Source organism: Anomalospiza imberbis, chromosome 12 (genome assembly GCF_031753505.1).
Source record: "Anomalospiza imberbis isolate Cuckoo-Finch-1a 21T00152 chromosome 12, ASM3175350v1, whole genome shotgun sequence".
NCBI lineage: Eukaryota > Metazoa > Chordata > Aves > Passeriformes > Viduidae > Anomalospiza > Anomalospiza imberbis.
The window spans coordinates 3,440,356-3,457,664 of record NC_089692.1 but is presented as its reverse complement, the minus strand read 5'-3'; the positions used below and the strand labels follow the sequence as shown (position 1 = coordinate 3,457,664).

General features: G+C 39.2%; 1 long non-coding RNA gene across 5 annotated transcripts in view; it reads left to right on the top strand.

Annotated features, from left to right (window-relative positions):
• LOC137481062 (uncharacterized) overlaps window positions 1-17,309 on the top strand; it is a 79,819-nt gene that overhangs the window by 51,321 nt on the left and 11,189 nt on the right. For 2 of the 5 annotated variants that reach the window (XR_011003282.1, XR_011003281.1), the window contains exons 2-4: window positions 12,602-12,757; window positions 14,101-14,181; window positions 15,093-15,261. This is a non-coding gene — a long non-coding RNA (uncharacterized lncRNA). Of the gene's footprint in view, window positions 1-10,697; window positions 10,886-11,206; window positions 11,516-11,593; window positions 12,453-12,601; window positions 12,758-14,100; window positions 14,182-15,092; window positions 15,262-17,309 lie in introns of those variants that run through there. The other 3 variants (XR_011003285.1, XR_011003283.1, XR_011003284.1) reach the window with 3 other exon arrangements.

Here is a 17,309-nt window from a genome sequence, read left to right as displayed (position 1 = left end):
AGAATAAATACCTAAAAATCCCAGTCTTATCTGAAATATTTAATAATGAAAATGTTTGTGCTTAGGACCAGCCCATCCAAACTAACATACACATTTAATGTCATTGGAGAGAGTCTCAGAGGCTGATGTGTGCCAACAAAATATCAACAGACCTGCATCAAAAGGTGTCCAAGGTACTTTCTTGGCTTTTGAAGGCCAGTCTGATGCTGAATTCCAGTAAAATGCCAGTCTAAAGCCATGTGAGGCACACAGTTGTCCTCCTGAACTCAGTGACAGCCTGGAGTCTCTGCCCAGTGTAAAAAAGCCCCTCCTACAGAGCTGCCTTTGGACTGGGAGGGCAGCTGTAAATCATGGCTTCTGCATTGATTAAGAAGATATCATAAGAAAACTGAAGCTGTTAAAATGCAGAACAGCTAAATAATTTATACACTGCCATCTCTGTAGCCTTTATTAGGCAATTACATTCATAACAATAATACTTTCATCTGAGATGGCACATTTGTCTTCAGAGGGTCTGACACTGGCGTCACACAGTGAAATCCTTAACTGCTTCTGTCTGTTCCCTTTACTATTTCAGGACTCTTAATTCCTTGTCTTACTCCCATGATCTGACAGGATAAGTTACATCTCTGTTGCTCAGCTGTTAAGTGTATTCCCCCTGCTAGAAATTATTTATTTTACTGGCACATGCTATATCATCTGTCATGTCCAAGTGGACAAAAGATCTTCCTCCAATGTCTTTCCTGCTTTTTAATCTTTTTATGGAAAGCTCCAACTTTCCCTTCAGACTGCTAAAAAGAATGCTTGAACTATTCTTTAAAGCTGAAGAGTTCTTCTTTTCCCCCATCACCATGTTGGGTGCACAGGAGCACTTTATTGGGCTTTGGTTTTAGCACTAAAAGTCAAATATGAAACATTTTTAGGTGTCATGGGTTTAAATGTAGTAACTAAAAGCTGAGCTGGGTGTGAAAAACAGATCAGTTCAAACTTTTCTAGAGTTCTACTGGAATTAAAAATCAAAATTATTTTAGATGTATAACATATTAGAAGCAACCCAGACTTCTTACTGATACTAGTACATTAGTTCATTAACATTCCTGTTAATGGACGTTTCAATGGGTTTGAAGATATAATCTTGCTTTTAATCACAAAATGAATAAACGATTATTTTGTGTAAAGGCAAAAAAATCTCCCAGTGATCTGTTTATTTTTTTTTTTGGTGGAGGTTTTAGTGAAAATCTATTTTCAATACTGGAATTTTCTCCATAATACTGTTAAAATCCCTATAACTGCCAGTCTCTTTGCTGTAATAATACTGATTTTGGGCATTGTGACATGCTAAAGACATAAATATATTCAGGATATTGCTGAGAGTACTATCATTCAAGTAGTACTAAATTTCTGGGCAAGTTAAATTAAAGTTTGGTTGGCTTTTCCTATCCCCTGGTGTGTTTCTTTGTTGCCTGTAATTCTGCTTTTAAGTTGTTAGCACCATGGGAATTACTGCTTCTGTTTAATGAAATATTGGCTTCAATAAACCATTTGTAATATTGTATAAATTAAGAGTGCTATGTATAGGTCAGGGGCTCCCTATGGTCTTTGTCCTGGCTGGTATTTTGGTTTTTAACTCTTATTCCCCAACATACAACTTGATAAAATGTATTATCTATCCTTTATATTTTCTTTTAGATTGGATAATTTTACATATAAACAAAATGCTCAAATTCCAGGTCGATATCACCACCAGCTAAAAGGTAACTTTCTTTCCTAAACTAATTGAAAGGTATTATTAACCTTCAACTTTTCAGGAGAAGTTGGAATTACTCTGACACTGTAATACAGATGTTTGAACATTTAATTTAATTAAATATGACCAAGATATACTTTAAAAACCAGGTTACTAAAAAAGGCACAAACCTTAGTTTATAGTTGCAGTTGCTCACAATGGATGACATTTTTCCAGACATTATTTTATTTTTTTAAAGTAAAATCACATGTAAAATCATATGTGTAGAATCTCAAACAAATAAGCAATTGCTAAAACCACTGGGAAAAATAATTTCAATTCATTAATATTTCATAAAATATTATCCTTGCCCAATTTTGACACAAGTGAGTAATTGCTCTGTTTTATGCAATTTTCCCCTTTTACCTCTAATTTTGTGTCATTTCAGTTTGAAACTTAGTCAAGTACATTGTTACTCTCTTGACTGCAGGAATTGGTTGTGATGTAGTCATTTCACACAGTGTTTGGTCATTCCCCGGGTGGAAATCTGTGGCTGGAGACTTTGTGGCAAAATCTCTGCCTTATTTAAGCATATCTTTTGCCTTCTCTTGACATCCCCAGGTAAAAAATTATCTTTTCCTTTCAAAAATCAAGATCATCAGTGCTTATCTAGATCAAAAGTGAACTTGATCAAGCATTATACTTGCTAATTTTGCACAAACAAAAAGAAATAAAACAGTCCAAAGACTTTGGACTGTAATCAGGTTGTCCACAGAATTTTTGACTGTCCCATCCCTGGAAGTGTCCAAGGCCAGGTTGGAGCACTGTGGGACAGTGGAAGGTGCCCCTGCCCATGGCAGGGGGTGGGACTGGCTGAGCTTTAAGGTCCCTTCTAACCCAAACCATGCTGTGATTCTGTGATAAATGTTTTGCTGATTATGCAATGGCCACACAAGGCTAAATTTAGCTTATTCTGACATCTCATTCCAGGGGAAGGGACAACTGGAGTTTTAGGCATAGCTGGCATCATGTTTTCCCAGCTTCCAGGAAATGTGGGTGTCTTGAACAAGATCTTGCACACAGATATCAGTTTTTGATAGTTAATCCCTGTCCCCTGAGCTTCTGTAATCCCTCTTTGAAGCTGTACAGCCTTTTATCTTCACACCTTCATGTAGCATACACGTTAGTAGCATGAGTTCTCTGGTTTAAACCTGCTGTTTGATGGTTACTCTGAATAAACCCAGGCTCCTGGGTTTTGAGGAAGAACACAAATCCATTTGCTCTTTGCATCCCTAGCAACTTTCAGATCTCCTTTATACTCCTTTCCCAGACTTTTCTTTAGGAAGGGGAAGTTGTGTAACCTATTTAATTTCCCATCATAGTGAACCTCTTGTGTTTGCCTGGACTTGTTCTAGCTCTCCATTAAACCCATTGGCCAGGTAGTGAAAATAAAGAAAAGGTCACTCAGCAATTCCTTGAGAGAGCCAAGCAGAATGTAGAATTCAGAATCATTCTTTCTAAATGTGTTATATATTTGGGAGAAATGCAAAGTAAGCACCAGTTAGGGTTTAGCCTGTAGTCTTCAATCTGTAATTATGCCCTGCTGGGGTAGATTAGATACCTAATTTGTATTCTGATCACTGGAGTAGAGATACATTTCATCAAGATTTGGGGTTTCTGTGGTCTGGCATCTGGTTACTCAGTGAGAAAATAAAGCTATGAAAGTTCAAATACCCCTAGGAGTATCAGCAACATCTGCTAAAGTGAAATAGATGTGTAGCCCAGGTGAAAATTCACAAGGTGCCCTATTATGAATAACAAGACACATTTCAAAGATTATATTTACACTGGCCTAATATTTTCTTGGTGATATTTAATGTTCTGTAAAATGATAGTGTAGCACACAACAAAACTAAACAAAGAAGTAGCAGTGCCCTCAAGGAGAAGCAGATTGCAGAGTAAATCACAGGCACCAAAGGAATGCATTTGGAGAAGATCCTATTGAGATTAACTTTTTTTAACTGTACTACTTATGTATTTTTTCAGAAGACATAAACAGACTATAAAGCAGCAGCATTCTGGAAGCCATAAACTGAATTAATACCATTAACCCATGCAGTGTTTTTTTTTCACTTGAGAGTGTAGAATGAGCCACACTGAGCAGCAGCACACATCTCTGGGATATCAATGCTTCTGGTCTTTGAGATGATCATGTTGTAAAATGAAATAACCATAGCTTTAAACAAACTTTACATTGTTGAGCTCGATATGAAGGGAGGTGAAAATAGTGGCTTTATTGTGTTCCTAGTAGTGCAGCATTCGCAGCACTGTGCCAACAGTGTGCCACCTTCATGTGACACAGGGTCACTCAGGGCAAGGCACTCCCATGTAAGCTGCTCAAGTGAGTTGTGAGTTCAAGGGACTGGTGAGTTCCCAGTGCCAGTCCTGAACCATTCCCTACATCCCACTGCTCTGTTTGATGCCTTGTGAAGGCTGCCCTAGAACAGAGGCTGGACAGAGTTACAGAACAAAGCAGGGATTTATTAAAAGGCCTCAATGGATCCACCTTGGGCAGCACAAGAGCCCAGCCAGGGCTATACCCAAGATGGACCCAAAATGGTTGCAGAATGGACGACTGCTCACGAGGTTTTTTAAGTCATGACTTATAACTTTGATAAGTTCTGCTCCGTTTGCATATTGAAGTTAATTGTCCAATTACAGCTTTAGTCCATGAAGTCCCACCCTTCTTGTTTTTCTCTCTTCAGTCCACGTTGTTTATGCTTTTAGGCCTAAGAATTGGATCATTTGTCCTTGGTCCCCAGCTAGAGAAGGAATTGTTTTGTCTCCCTACTCTGTGAAGAGAGCTCACCATCCCCTAATATGAAGCTCAGAACTACACACTAAAGCAGTACAGAATCTGAAAAATATAAAAGCTAAAACCTGAGGCATCATATTCATCTCCCTGTACCGTCTTATGCCAACAGGGTCTTTCACAGTCCACACTTAGTAAAACCTACTGGGTCTCCAATGCTGAATATCATTTGGCAAGAAGAGCTGGATTTACATTCCCAAAAGTGTTCATGTACCTTCTGCACATCTGCAAGGCTGGGCTGACAGACTGTCAGTGTGCCCAGCACACTGGTTACACCCCCAGCCAGGCGGTACAGTCAGATATCACACAAATGTGCATCCTGGGTTTTGGGCATGTCTCCATTTAATGGTAGCTTCTCCCATGGAGAGCAGAGTGCTGAGTATTTGGTGTTCCAGGCTTTGTTATTTCCACTGTTTTTTTCACTTGCCAACCACCTCTTAGCAACAAAAGTCAAGTAAATCTTTACAGGACCATTAAATACCCCGTGGAGGAAAACTGGTCAAATATGAAAATGATTTACATTTATAGCAAATGTAAATTTACTTTCTGAAGAGAATTAAAAGAAAAGTTGTCTCCATAATTTGCTGTCAAACCACTTTGGAAAGGTTTATTCTTGCAAAGATGAGATTTTGAGAATATCATTCTTTCTACTTTTAAATGAGCGAGATGAATAACAACAGAACACTGCAGACCATTTCTGTTATCAGACAAGAAGACCTGTGTGTTACAGGTGTCCAGAAGTAACTTGCTCAGCATCAGAAGACATAATTAGTCACTGCAAGTTTGTAATAATCACAGCTCTGCTGTCAGAGAACTTTAAAAAAACCAAATCTCCAAATACTTGAAATGAAAGACAAAAAACAGTAGAGTGATACCTGCTTCTTGTTCTGCTGTGGCCTCAATTATATAAGCTCCTCTTGTTTTCCTATAATCGTCAATCATATTTTCCTAGAGCTGCTAAAATTCCGCCTTCAATTTATGTGTCCTGCCTTGAGCGATTCGAATACACATCAATGGACTCTGGGTGTGTGGCAGGAATTAAACAGAGCTGGAAACTCAGTGTATGGAAAGCATTTTAAGAGAAAGGCCAAAGGTAAAGAGGATTCCATGTGAACTTTTCACAATTTACAATATGACAAATTATTGAAAATTACATCACCTAGTGCATTATTTTCTGCAACAGACTGAGCACAAATTTATCTGCCCAACACCTTGGCTTGTGCTTGAGTTCATATTGCTATGAATACCTGGATTTTGGTGTTCTAATATTACAAATACGGTGCCAACAATATTTATCTCTGATGAGAATAGATTTGGAGGAGGATAGGATTTTTGGGAGGGAGAACAAGTACCTACTCTATACCTGGTAAGTGTGTTGGAAACTTAATTCTGATTTCACTAAAGCTTATGAATGATTTATCATTTAATTCTTGAGGAAAGAAAGAGCTAGACCAAGACTGAATGTTTTTAGAAATCTCAAACTCTAGTTATTTTTGTATGACATCTACAGCAAAATTCTGCCATTGGATAACTTCTGAGTTAACTCAGTTGTGTCCCTGAAATACCATAGAATTTGGCTCCAGTTAATATTGCAACTAAAATTCTTTTTTTTTTGGCGAGACTCATTTTTATTTCTGCTTTTATTTTTTATTTTTATTTATGTTCTTGTTTTATTTTAGTTCTAGTATGCATTCCATTCAAAGAAGCCCATAATTTTTAATTAGGCATTAAATCACATTAAGGAAAACAAGTATTTTCAAAGCAAAATATTTTTGCTGCTGGGAAAATAGATTATTCATCCTTTAAAGGAGGGGAGAAGATAAATATTTCATAGTGAGATAAATATGTTGCTCAGTACTTAATCTTTAACATGTGCTGAGACCTAAGGGATTACAAGGGGTTGTATCAGTATTCAGTTTATTACTGTAAATATTTTGCACCATGGAAGTACAGTTTGTGTTTATTGTTTAACTTAATTCTATAATACTGACTTATACATAATGCAAAATAAATGTGGATTTTAACTGGAATGTGGTGGCAGTTGGAGAAAATCCCAAGCACAGGAGGCTCAGCTCTGTTCCACACTGCTCAGCCTGGTATGGGCATTAGAAAGGCTTTTTCCTGCTTTTTGCCCTCCATCCGAATGTATTGGCAAGTAAAGCAATATCAAACAACACACCAAAAGAACAAAATACTTTCAATCGTTGGAAGGTCTTTCATTTAAAGTAAGCTCCTGCTTTTAAATGCATGTCATCCTGACAGGCTTCTTCTTTTCTGTCCTGCAGTGAGACAGATAATATCACAGCCTGCCTTAGATAAGGGATTCTGGGGCAACAAAGGACCAAAATATGGGACTTAGATTATTGATGCATTTAGAAATCACTTTTTTCCCTGTAACAGTGAAGGTGAAATGGATAGGTTTCATAGGGAGGGGCCATCCTGAACTTAAAAGCTTCCTTCTCCCCATACCTCTGTGCCTGACTGCTGTAGACAGTGTTTTGATTGTTTTTACTGCAAAAAAAAGTAGAAATAAAAATATGAAATGGCTTATTAAATCAATGTTTACATATATTCTTTCAAGGAAACAGCGTTGCATTATTTTTCCTTACCTTTTTTTTTTTATTATGCTGTGCTTTAGGTATTAACAAGTTCCTATTTACAACTGCAAGTCCCTAATTAATCACAATGACAAAAACGATCTTTTTGTGTGGGCAGGGTTTACCAAGTGGGACTGCTCAAGTCTTTTTCATTACATCCAGCAGCTTGCAAACCCAAGCTAAGCTGAACTTTCACTGCTGTTCCCAAATGCTTCAGGTTTTTGCATTATTTAAAATTCCTTGGCACTTTGGGAAGCAAGGATTCTGTCTGGGAAGATGAGCCCTGAGATTGCAACTTCACACTAAAATGTGGGATTTTGGTTCAGTACATCTGAGTCAAACTGGGCAGGAGAATATCAGTGTAAATGAACTCACTGCTGTTTAATTAAGTGAAGTATAGAGTTAGAGCTGAGAGGGATTAGATCTTTACATATCACTGCAACTTGCATTGCCAATGGTCCTTGATTTAAAATAAAATAAAAGGCTACTTTTTATCTTTTTCTTGTCCAGACCCAGAATATAAATTTTGCAGGTTTTAAGTGGTTGTAGAATTAATTTTGTTCCCCATGGCTTTTCCAGTCTGTCAGTTCCCCTCAGATAGAAATCCAAGGGGAAAAGGGGGATTTTTCAACCTTGACAGGGATGTTCACCTACTGCCATGATATGTTGTCCACATTTAATCCCAGAGAAGGTCACCAAGCACATAGAAAAATGAAACCAGGACTTTGGTAACTTTAATTCAGAGCTTCTTCATGGAAAGTATTCAATTACAAAGAGGCATTTTTAATGCATATTGATTTTACCCTCAATTAATCACTAAGAACACAATTCTAGATTGCCATAAACCCACAAAACTATATTTTAATAGCATTATACTCTGAATTCTGTAGTCTAGCATAATTTATAAGTTCTGCATAACTATTTTTGTATATACCTGTTGTATTTAGAAGACTAATAGATAATTTACTCTGAAATTTCAGTTTCCTGGCATCTAAGAGAACAAAAATAAAGAAAACACAAAGATGAAAAGGGCTCAAATTGAAAAAGATTCATTAAGTTAAATCCAAACATTTGAAATCAGAAGCCTGCAGATATCATGCAAGCTTAGTTTCTCATTGTCCTTGTATAAAACAATTAAATTTTAAAAATCTGTGTGTGTGTTTCCAAGGACAGGCTGAGAGAGAACTTCTTCTTTGCAGCTGGATGTGTGTTACTCTTTGTTATAAGTCAAATTCTGTGATTGGTTCTAGGTTTTGACACAGATTTAAGAGAAGACAAATTTCGTGCTTGAATCATTAGGTACATTTCCTGGAAAGCACTGCCTTATTTTAGTATATTCCTGTCTTTTAGGTCTTCACAAAAGAATTATTCTTGATATCTGTGTCATGAAAGAGAAATAGCTCATCTGAGCACAGACATGATATTCTCATGAAAACAGAGCTGTGCCTAAACCAGCAAGTCTGACTGCTTTCATGTGTAAATAAATGGAAAATGACCGGTTTCCCTACTGACTGTGTGGTTACTGGGTGGAGCCAATTTGCAGTTGACTGTATAAGACCTTCAAGATGTGTTAAAAGTCCTTGAGCTGCCTTGTCTTCTCATTTGTGCTGGTGGAAAGTTGGGATGGCTCTGTCAGAGGCAGTGGAACCCTGCAGACACGGTTATTAAGAACAAATGAAGTTTTACTATCTTTAAAAGACAGTAAAATGATAAGAACAAGTATTTGTATTTGTCTGGAAATCAAGGTGGGTTCCAGTTTGTGACACATATTTCAACTGAATGACAATCCTCCCTTTGGCACCTCTTACAAAATTAAATTAATTTTGCCTGAAAGCTTCTTGCCTGAAACTTCTTGCCTGAAAATTGGAAAACCCAAAAACCCTGTTTATCTGCCATATTTATGGGCGATTTACAAATGTATTAAAAATATGTTTTGTGTATATAATCTCATAAATTTCACTCCACCAAAGAATAGGGGTTCACAGTTTTTTCAACCCTTTAGGTGACCTCATTACTTCTACAAAATCATTTCTCCCTTATTTATTCCATGAAGGGGTTTTTAAAGCAATTGGCATGATTGAAAACGTGAAAGAAAAGAAGCTGGCATTGCAATACTCAAAAGTCGTATTTCACATTTACCTCTTGAGTGGCTCCCTGTGTTTTGTCACTGAACACAACTTGAGAAGTGAAGCAAATCCTTGCCCAACAAAACTGAAGAGGGATAACCAGCTGCCTTATTTCACTGGGAGAAATCTGGAATCTGGTGCAAAATGTGATGATGTGAAGGAAAAAAAATACCATGGCAACCTACAGTAATTTAGAGATATGGAAGAAGCATATGGAGGGTGCCAATTCCATGCACTAAAGCTCATAACTCCCAAATTACCCATAAATACCTAATTGTGTGTAATAGCAACCAAGGGGGCTCTTCTTAGGGCTTACAAAAAACTAAGTAATTATATTTTGGTTGCTAGTAGCTTAAAACAATTTGTTGTATTCACCAACATTTATTTTAGAGAGGTATGTGTTATTTATCACATTTCCCTGGAGGACCCATTAATGCTGTTCACAGTAACAAAGTGCAAATAATGAACGTGGAAGTAACACAAGTTATTCCAAAGACAAATAGAATGCAGCCAAGGAAAGGGAGAGGATTTCCTGAATTTTGCTTGATAATCATAAGTTTAATGATCATAGCTACTCTTCTCAGATATAAACTTTCATTTATGCAATATATTTATGGCCTCTTTCTTATTGTCTTTTGACACAGAAGGTGCTGAAAAATTTAAGGGCTAGGAAGACAATTTAGTCCTCAGAACGCTGAGGTAATGAGCTGTTAAAGCATTTTCTGCCAGCTTTGGAGAGAGGATTAAAAAGTAATTCAAGATGCAAGAAGTGATATAACAACTTGTTAATTTACCTAGAGGACTTGTTTCCTTTTCTCCAACAAATGTCAATTTTTATTGGCAGCTTAACCATGGATCAAAGCAAGTACATGATAAATGAAAATAATTTCAAAAAGGATATCGTAGAAGCATAAAGTGGCTTGTGCTGGAAGAGACCTTGAAGCTCATCCAACCCCACCCCTGCCATGGCAGGGACACCTTCCACTGTCCCAGGCTGCTCCCAGCCCCAGTGTCCAACCTGGCCTTGGGCACTGCCAGGGATCCAGGGGCAGCCCCAGCTGCTCTGGGCACCCTGTGCCAGGGCTGTGGAGTGCTCCCATTCCAAAGAGGCAGAAATTTGATTTTACCCTCCTTATGTTGCTAATAATTCCTCCCTTGACCCAAACCCTAAACTCCACCCCTGCGATACCCTATAAAACCCCCACGACCCTGCCTTTACCCAGTCTTGTCTTCATCTCCCTCCTCGTCCCCAGAGGTAATAAATGGATTCTTGATCTTTATAAAATGAAGACTCATTTTGTCCCCATGCCCAGCACCAGCAGCTGCACTCTCTCTGGACATGATGGACTCTGTTGCAAAGTGACACAACACAGGGCCTGCCCACCCTGCCAGGGAACAATTCCTAATTCCCCATATCCCATCCAGCCCTGCCCTCTGGCACTGGCAGCCATTCCCTGGGTCCTGTCCCTCCAGCCCTTGGCAATTGTCTCTCTCCATCTTTCCTGCAGCTCCTCCAGGCCCTGCAAGGCCACACTGAGCTCAGCCCAAAGCTTCTGCAGTGCAGGTGAGCAATGCCAGCTGTGCCAGCCTTTCCTGCCAGCAGAGCTGCTCCATCCTCTGCTCCTGCTGGTGCCTCCCCTGGGCTCTGCAGCAGCTCCAGGTCCCTCCTGTGCTGGCCAGGCTGGGGCAGCTCTGCAGGTGGGCTCTCAGCTGAGGGGCAGAGGGGCACAATCCCCTGCCCTGCTGCCCACGCCGGGCCCAGCCCAGGGCAGGGTTGTGCCGGCAGCTCTCGGGGCCGGGCAGGGCCAGCTCTGCCCCGCAGCTCCCCCAGGGCTCTGCCAGGGCTGCTCCGGCTGCTCAGCCCCAGCCTGGATGGATCCCGGGGGCTGCCCTGGCCCGGGTGCAGCCCCAGCACTCGGCCTTGTCAGACCTCAGCAGATTCCCAGGGAATTCCCACCTCTGGAGCTTGTCCACGTCCCACTGCCCCCTCAGCTCGGTGTCACCTGCAAATAAATTCAGACCGGTGAAGAAGTGGATATTAAGGTTCATTTGCATCTTTTAAATCCTTTATTACACAAAGTTCACAGCCGTAGTCAATAATAACAGACAAATGAATAATTACCTCAGTGTCCAGTATCAGCCAAGGCCCGATGCTTTTGTGCTATTCATGACTTAGCTGACTCGAGAGGGAAAGGTGAAGTAATGGCATTTTTAATTCAGTAAATGGAATTCTCAACACCCCAGTGCCCAGCCCTGCTGTTGAACACAGAGATCAGATGAAAGGGTGAAAACCCATGTGGACTGCCGGAAGTTGAAAAGATTCCTACAGCAGGATATTTTGAAACTGAACTTCATTCTCCTCTGCACCTCAGTTTTTGAGAAATGATCCATTCTTCCTATTCCTCTGTGGGCTTTTAGGAATGCTTCTCCTATTTGTGATGTCTTCAGCTCTGGCTCCATTGTCTGTGAAATTTCTGTGTTCATACACTGCAAGCAAAGTGCAAAAATGCTGAAACTTTTTTGAAGAATACTTTAGTATGTTTAAATCTAGTCATGCCCTTGTCTAATACGTCTTAAAGCTTTAATTAAGAACATATAGCTAATGCCAGCTTTATTATAAACACAGGAAATCAAATCCTCATCATTAGTGTTAGGCTCTAAAAAAAGATCAAAAGGAAGCAGATGTAATGAAAGTCTTTCTCAAAATCAGAAAACATTGTATTAATCTGTTTTACTGGGTAAGACACAGGCTCTCACCACAGAAGATTAGAAAAAAATGTGTGTGAAACTACTCTGCTGGACTTTAGCAGGGTTGTTTTCAGATGTAGTGTTTGCAGGTCACTCTTATTTGCAAGCTGAGTGCATCATTATTAGCATTATTAATTGGCATTATTATGTGTAATACTGAAGTAAGTTATGTCCAGAGGTGTCAATTGTGAGTTTCCCCAGTCTGTTGTTACCATGATCCATGCTGTGAATCCTCACCCTGTGTTTCTGTCTGCTTCAGTCTGATGCTTAATGACTTCTAGCATTTGTTTGTGAATGATTACTTTTTGTCTCTCTGTGGAGATGCTACAGCAAGTTTTTATGTGCTGAAGTATTCCTCACTTCCAGTCTGTGCTATACCTATGGTAAAAGAATATTAGAGTAATTGTTTTGAGTATTATGAGTTTCTCATTATTGTTATATTACTCTTCCCAATGCTATTTTAGTCTTCCCATTATGTTTTCAGGATTAATTAAACAGAGCCTAGAGACTTTCTCAGTGATCTTCTTTTCAGGTTAAAGTCCATTCTCACCTCATCAGAAACGGTATATACATGTATGTGTGCTGTACCTAAGATTGAAAGGATAATTGCTTCCACTTGCCTGACCATTGGATAAAATTATTTGCAGAGTTACAGGCAGTTCCTGTGAATGCTGAGAAGAGATTAGAGGTATGACTTTCATTTGAAAGGTATTCAGGTTGTTTATGGGGAGGCTTGTTCCAATCTATTTTGCAGAAGTTTTGTCTTTTCAAAATGTGAGATTCAGGAACTTCCTCAGCCTTTGGGCAGACTGCAAACACTTTGTGGAGTCTCTAAAACTCACAGAACAGATGAAGATGCACATTACAGCTTTAAATTCAGTTTCCACACCTTGTTTTATTTTAAAGACATTTTGACTTATGTTGAAACACGCTTTGTTTCAATTACTGTATAACCATAATGAACAGCTCCCGTCTGCTCACATCTTTGTTCACTTTGTTGTTCTTTTTTCTTCTTGTGCCCTTGGGTGGCTTTCCCCACATGGCCAGATTCATATCAACACTTGTGATTGAAGCGTGTTCATTGCTTTGCAGTCCAATGCTCTTTTTGGCTTGGAGTTAAATGACTGGGATTTGAAATCAATCAGGCTCCTGCTCAGAAGCTGTTCAGCACGGGTTTGTCATGTTCCTTGGGCATAATGAGGCACTGAACAAGTTAAGGTTAAATGGATTTTTAAATCAATAAATACAAACCAAGAGCCAACACGATGTCACAATTTTTCCTTCTACCCCTTTCTTTTTAGAACAAATATTGATGAGAAGCATTTCAATAGCAACCTTTCCCATGCAGAAATTCTTCGTGATGTCCAGCCTGAACTTCCCCTGGCATAGCCTGAGCCTGTTTCCTTTTGTCCTGCCTCTTGTTCCCTGGAAAGAGCCCAGATTCCACCTGGCTGTATCCTCTATGACTTGTTAAAATTTTTTTTTAAGCTTCGGGTTTGTTTGGAAACAATCCTTGGCTGAAGCACAACATCAGTACAAAGTGAATTTGGTGATGATGAAATAATTAAAAGTAAAATAATGTAGGCTAAGGCATTTTACTTAGAAAAGTAAAATAATTCCCAAGATTACTGCACTTAACTTTAATTTCTTATACACAGTGTAGACAGTTCCAACTGTGTTGATTTGCTAACAACGGTATTTTTGCCATTTCAGCATCTGGAAGCCTTGCTGTTAAATAATCAATATTTATTATTTAAATCAGAGAAACATTTACTAAACTTTCATTGGAGATTTTCCTGACATGCTTTTGGCATCCCTTTGTTAATGAAAACTCTCAGGACTGTTTTCAAAATTTTTCAATGGATTTGCAGAAGAAAGAGGGGAGGAGAAGAGGCATTTCTAGTTCCAAACTTCTCAAAATTAACCATATAGAATAAATAGTGCTTAGCAATTAAAAATGATGAATTTAGCATAAGATTTTATGATATTACTTATTTTAATGGTCTTCAACTTTTTTTTTTGTGATCAAAGGAACTGCAAAATGCTCCAATGCCAATGGAAGTTGATAAGAAAAATCCCATTTCCTGTTTTGAACAACTGTAAGTTGCATAAGTAATGATTTTTTTTTTTGTTGTTCCAAAATATACTGAGTGATTCTAAGTTTTTCCTCTGTCCTTTGTTTTAGATTTATAAACTCTTTAAACCTTTCTAGATGCAATCTGATATTTCATAGGCTGGTGTTAAGAGACTTGTCATTCCTTCAAATTTCAAAATCCAAGCAAAACATTCAGTCTTTTTCATCTTTTTCCATGAATAAAAATATTTTGTTTTTTTAAAAAGAAGAGGGATCATATTCTAGACATCTCTTATCCAGGGCAGATTGGTGACTTCTTAGTGTCACACAAATACTAATGTTAGCTTTTATAAACCCTCATTCCAGAATATGTTAACAGCATAAGCAATGTCCATTTCTTTTATAAAACTGAAAAAATATGGATTTTCTGCATAGTCAAAGGCGACACAGAGAGTATCCCAATGGCGTGTGCTTCTAGTCAGACTGTTTTGTCTATACAATTAAATATGTTGTGTTTGGGCAAATTTTGGGCTTGATTTTATTTTTAGGGGGAAAAAAGTACAACAGACAATGCTTTATAATGTGAAAAACCCCTTTTTATTTCAATCAAGTTTCTCTCCTTGCATGTTGTTTATAATTATGTAAATAAAAATAGTTTCCTCTATACAGATACAGATTTAAGGAGCTGAATTTGTAATGTATGTGCATCAACACTTAGACTTGTTCTCTCATTAAATGCCTTGTAGTGTTGAAGATCCTTAGGAATCCCATTCTCACCCTCAATAAAGCTAATTTATATAGTTAAAGTATAGCTAGACATGGACTAGATTGCACATGTGGAGTTCCTGAATAAGTTCCTTATTAAACCAACCCCTTTCAGATCATGATTTTGAAGTCAGTTTTCCCTTTATTTTTCCCACCTTGCTCTGTTTTGTGCTGGTATCTGCAGGAAGTGAGCAATGATGGGATTAAGGAATGTGGAATTCTAAAGAGCCAGCTGAAGATGGAACTGATTGAAGTATGAGGGATGTCTTTGTGTTCCTGCTGAAGGTGGAGGGAACCCACCAACTCACACTTTATGTGCTTTGGCTTCTTTTTGCAGCATGGGAGTTTTTAGGGTAAGCAATGTGGCCTTTGCTATAAATCTCAGACAAAAAAACGTCAAAATGATATAAAATGATAGATATAAAACCTAAAGAATTTTACTGACTCTCCAGTGATCAAGATAACCTGTAAGTCAGTCTTGCAGAACTGTCATGAAATGTTCCAGCTGAGGCATGAATTTTGCCCATCTATACTGTCCTGTGGTAGCTGATGGATTTCAAAGAAGAAAATCCATTACGATATTTTAGTTCTTGAAAGGAAATCAATTACACAGCTCAGTTGTGGGGCAGAGTATTGTCTTAGGTTGCAAAGTAAGATGTAACCAAAAGCATGTATTCTATCACCAACTATTAAAACCAGGTGGGGCAGTGCTCTTTGTCTCCTCCATGATCCATCCTCCCTCCAGGACATCTCTTCTGTCCATGGCCAGTGAGTGTCCCTGCATGGCTGAGAAAATTCCACCATCCCATGGGGAGATGCCCCACCCAGGGGAGGAGCCAAGCATTCCTACCTGGATACAATCTGACTCCTGCAGCACCACAGCAGCCTTTGCCCACTGCATTCCCAGAGGAACAGCTTTCTTCTCCACTGCATTCCCAGAGGAAGCCCAGGCCCATCTCCAGCAGCCCTGGAGCTTCAGAGGAAAACTCCACCCTTGTCCAGGATCCCTGCTCCAGCAGAGCCACAGCTGGCACTGCAGGAGGGCTGAGCCACCATGGGATGGGACTGCTGCCACCACCCTGACCCACAGGCTGCCAGGGCCTGCTCTGACTCTGGTAGTGGTTTTGTGCTATTGCATTTATTTTAATTTTCCTATTACATTGTAGTTCTGACTCTCACTGGTTTGCTTTCAAACTAGTACAAGTATCTTCATAGGATTATCATAGAATCATGAACTGGTTTGGATTGGAAGAGACTTTAAAACCCATCTAGTCCTACCCCCCTACCATGGCAGGGACACCTTCCACTGTCCCAGGCTGCTCCCAGCCCCAGTGTCCAACCTGGCCTTGGGCACTGCCAGGGATCCAGGGGCATCCACAGCTGCTCTGGGCACCCTGTGCATTTTGCAGTGCCCTTGTATTCATCCAAGGAGATACTTCTTTATTTTTGAAGGAGAAGAGGAAGAATTCAAATGCCAACAGGTTTAGCTGGGTATTTGGTGACCTTCACCTGTGACCAGTGGAGGTGAACTTTCTTCAGAATTAAGGTTGTGATTAGAGGGGTCTGGCTGGCAAAGCGGATCATTTAGGAGAGTGCAAAATCCCTTTTTGAATTGTAAAGCTTTAACAAATGCTCCTCATGGATGAAGAGCACAATTACTCAAGAAGCATTTTGCAGGTTTTTTCAAGCACTACAGTACAGGAACACTTGCTGCCTCCCTTCCTAGTCACAGGCATACAACACTGGAATTAATAATTCTCAGGCTAATTCCTGTACTCACAATCTCCTCTTTTAAACCTGTGCTTACAGAGCAATCCCAACTGAATTTGCTACGAGTAGGAAAATTTCCTTTGGGAGCTCCTGCTAATTCAAGTGACTCAAAATAGCTCATTCAAAACAATTGTATTGTTTATTCACCCAGAAGAACACAGGAAGGCCCATTCCTCTGAGAGCTATGGTAACTTTCCCAGTTTTCTGAAAGTTTAAGAAGCTCAAGCTTGACCCAAATACCTTGAGTTCAGAGCCAGGAGATACAGCAGCTCTCTCTATCCGTAAATTTTGCTGGAATATAGTCATGCATCCACTCATCCCTTCCTAGTTTGGGGTTGCTCTGCCCAAGAGACTGATATCCCTGAGAGATGAACTACAATCAATTTCAGCCAAACTGGCAAAAAATAGCATAATTTAGTTTAAGAAAGTTAACAATGGTTGGGGAAAATGTCGTCAGTTTTAGTTTCTTATCAGGTTATTTGCTAGCAGCTTAAATTTAGGAATGGAAAAACATCTTAGACACAGGATTTAATCGACTATGATTACTGAAATTATGTTTATTTTAGAGAAGGGAAGGCAGAGGCTTATGTCAGGATAGTTTTTAAATATTTTAATTAGAAACTGCTGAAAC